Source organism: Schistocerca americana, chromosome 3 (genome assembly GCF_021461395.2).
Source record: "Schistocerca americana isolate TAMUIC-IGC-003095 chromosome 3, iqSchAmer2.1, whole genome shotgun sequence".
Lineage (NCBI taxonomy): Eukaryota > Metazoa > Arthropoda > Insecta > Orthoptera > Acrididae > Schistocerca > Schistocerca americana.
This window is the reverse complement of record NC_060121.1, coordinates 105,620,003-105,623,842: the sequence shown is the minus strand read 5'-3', so window position 1 is coordinate 105,623,842 and position 3,840 is coordinate 105,620,003. Positions and strand designations below refer to the sequence as shown.

Below are 3,840 nucleotides of genomic sequence, written 5' to 3'. Positions count from 1 at the left end.
CTCACTACGGTGACTGATGCTCAAATTGCTGCTGCATATGCAGGACGATGTGCAAGAGCCATATGTCGAACACGATGGTCATCCCTCTCAGTAGTGCTAGGTGGCAGTCTGGAGCGTGGCTTTCTTGTGACCATACATTCTCGTGATCTCGGCTGTCAGCAGTCATGTACAGTGGTTACATTCCTGCAGAGTCTTACTGCAGTGTCGCACGAGCAAGACACACCTTCTCATAGCCCTACTGCATGACGTCGTTCAAACTCAGTGGGGTGCTGCCGATGGTGTCGCCTTGAAAGTATTCTTGACTAATATCGACTCACTAATCCCAAAGGTAACTAACGCTAAAAACCGCTATGGTGAGTGTTTAAAGCAAACCTGATTTGCATCATCATAGTGGCGCTACTATCCCATCACTGTGCTTATAATGCTATTGATATCGGGGCATATAGAAAGAAAATGTTAAACTCCCAGGGTAGCCGAGAGCGAGCTGGTTGGCCTCTGTAATAAAAAAACTCAGTGGAAGGATCAACAAACGAACTTCACCGGATGTCATGCGACGTCCGCAACGACGGTACACAACGATCAACAACGAACAAACTGCAAAAGAAAAAAAAAATAGCGCTAACGCGCTGCTTCCTGGACTCGGGTACTCGAGTAGGTGCGCCGGCTCCGGATCGAATCCGCCTGGTGGACCAACGACGAAGGCCAGTGTGCCGGCCAGCCTGGATGTGGTTCTAAGGCGGTTTTCCGCATCCTGCTGGGTGAATACCGGGCTGGTCCCCATGTTCCGCCCCAGTTACACGACTCGCAGACATTTGAAAACACGTTCACTAGACGCGGACAACTGGGGTATACTGAATATGTCCCAGGGGGTACGGGCTGGCGACAGCAAGGGCATCTGGCCACCCTTTAACACTAACATGGCATATCCGTTTAACTATAACAGCAGTCCCCGCAAGTCTAGATTAATGCTTAGAAAGAGAGAAAAAGAATATGTTACAAAAATGGCTCTGAGCACTATGGGACTTAACTGCAGTGGTCATCAGTCCCCCAGAACTTAGAACTACTTAAACCTAACTATCCTAAGGACATCACACACATCCATGCCCGAGGCAGGATTCGTACCTGCGACCGTAGCGGTCGTGCGGCTATAGACTGTAGCGCTTAGAACCGCTCGGCCACTCCGGCCGGCCAGAATATGTTGCACCAGTAGTTAATGCTCTCAATCAATAATCTGTTACCTTACTGGTTACCGAGCGAGGTAGGGCAGTTATTATCTGTAGAGTCTTCTGCCGTAAGGAAGCAAGGTAGAGGATGTTGTTATGGGTGGCCGGTACCCTCTTCCTTGAACACGTGTATTAATACAATTGTTTATTTACATGAAGCTGCTACTCAACTTGAATAGAGTCTATGTTCGCGGTACAAGCTCATCAGTAGTAGTCCTCTCGCACACAATATCGGTAACCTTGCTGCATCTGACACTATTTACTGTCGTAGCCAGTGACATGAGCTGAACCCGCACTGCGGCTAACTGTCAAATGCCAAACTGGAGTGTGAGTTAGCGAGCTAGTGAGGCATTCCGGTAAGCGGCGGCCGCCTAAATACTTGCTGTCGAGAGATCGTTGGCGACATGTTGCTTGTCGGTGTGTGTCTGGCCTCTCTCGTGATAGGCGCGCTTAATCCAGCGTGCACTACCGCTCTTCGCTCGACATCTTCGCCAACCGGTGTGCTGACTTACGCCAGCACATTATCGCGCTGGACTCGTATTCGGGAGGACGACAGCTCGAATCCGCATCAGGCCATCCTGCTTTGGGTTTTCCGTGATTTTCCCAAATCGCTTCAGGCAAATGCCGGGATGGTTCCTTTGAAAGGACATGGTTGCCTTCCTTTCCTAATCCAATGGGACCAATGACCTGGCTGTTTGGTCCCGTCACCCAAATCAACCAAACAGCCTTACTGGTTACATTTATCAATGTAAAATCAGAAATACACACGTATGTGCTTACCAGTTGTTCTTATTTCTGCTTCTGTTTTATTCTAGAGTGTATTCTTCAGCTCTGTGTCCATGTATTTTGGGTTGGAGAGACCACACAACACTGGATAGTTGGGTACCAATTCAATAAGTTTTTCGTCGTTCATATTTATGAAGATACACTACCGCACGAAAACACAACAACCTGCCACGGCCGTGAAGTGAGAAAATGTCGATCTCAAGAAATACGGCGACGGTAGGAGTGTAGTTCGTACTCTCACAGTCACGCCACAGGCAAGTGGCAGCACTTTACCCTTTTAATTCCTAGAACAGTATCTTCAAACACGTCGCCGGCTGCTGTGGCCGAACGGTTCTAGGCGCTTCAGTCCGGAACCGCGTTGCTGTTATGGTCGCAGGTTCGAATCCTGCCTTGGGCATGGATGTGTGTGATGTCCTTAGGTCACTTAGGTTCAAGTAGCTCTAAGTCCAGCGGACTGTTGACCTCGCATGTTAAGTCCCATAGGGCTTAGAGCCATATGAACCATTTCAAACACATCGAAGGTATAACGGGCTGGCCGCGGCGTTGTCTTGTGAATGATGGGTGTGAAGCGATCTGTAGCGCGTCAAAGTGACTTTCAAAATACGTTGAAATTCTCCTTCTATCTCTACATTTATATCCCGCAAGCCACCATGCGGTATCACGTATGTGGTATGTTCCAGTGATAACAAAGTACCCCCCTACTTTGTTATCACTGGAACATACCACATTTACTGTTCCAGTCATGGATGCTTTGCTGAAAGAATGATTGCTGGTAATCCTCAGTGTGAGGTCAAATCTCTGTAATTTTATCTTCGTGCTAATTTCGTGAGATATACGTAGATGCAAACGATTTTCGACTCTTACAGCAACGAACGCTCTCGGAATTTTAATAATGAAGAACACCGTGATAGTGAAAGCCTCTCTTGCAACGTTGTAACTGGAGTTGACTGAACATCTCTATGATGCTTTCGAGCTTACTAAATGGTGAAGAAAATGCCTAGATCAGGACCCACATTACGTTTCCGTTTTTTAAAATACTGAAAATAGTAAAAAATTATGTTTTAAAAACTGGTAACATTTACTTTTTGTTGTTAACACCATTTACATTTTATTATTAGAAAACTAAATTACAGGCCGTTATAGAAAACAATTACGATAACAAACCTTCCACCGAGTTTAAAAAATAGTTACCAAATACGGACCCCTCCTAAAAATAAGCAAAACAGAACTAAACATACTAGGAGACATGTATTAAGTCAGAGAAAACAATCTAGTTTCAAAGTGGTATAACTTAACATGTTTGACAAGGTTACAGAATTTCTCTGTGTTTTCTTTGCTGAACCCAAGGGCTTTGCTATACTTACCCCCTGTTAGTATTCTTTCTGACAGGTGGGTTTTGGGGCGTTTAAGAGAAAGAGTGAACCATTTTTCTCTGTAATTTCGTCTTTGCACTTGCATTCAACCTCATTGTTATCTGCCAAAGGTAAAGTCGCCAACGGCCTTGCCGCAGTGGTAACACCAGCTCCCGTCAGATCACCGAAGTTAAGCGCTGTTGGATTGGGCTAGTACTTGGATGGGTGACCATCCGGTATGCTGAGCGCTGTTGGCAAGCGGGGTGCACTCAGCCCCTGTGAGGCAAACTGAGGAGCTACTTGATTGAGAAGTAGCGGCTCCGGTCTCGTAAACTGACATACGGCCGGGAGTGCGGTGTGCTTACAACATGCCAATCCAAATCCGTATTCAGTGACCCCTGTGGGCTGAGGATGACACGGCGGCAGATCGGTACCGTTGGGCCTTCCAAGGCCTGTTCGGAGGGAGGAGAATTGTAGAG

At 46.8% G+C, this 3,840-nt stretch overlaps 1 pseudogene; it reads left to right on the top strand.

Annotated features, from left to right (window-relative positions):
* Nucleotides 1–3,500: 3,500 nt before the first annotated feature.
* LOC124607920 lies at nucleotides 3,501–3,618 on the top strand (annotated as a pseudogene).
* Nucleotides 3,619–3,840: the final 222 nt, after the last annotated feature.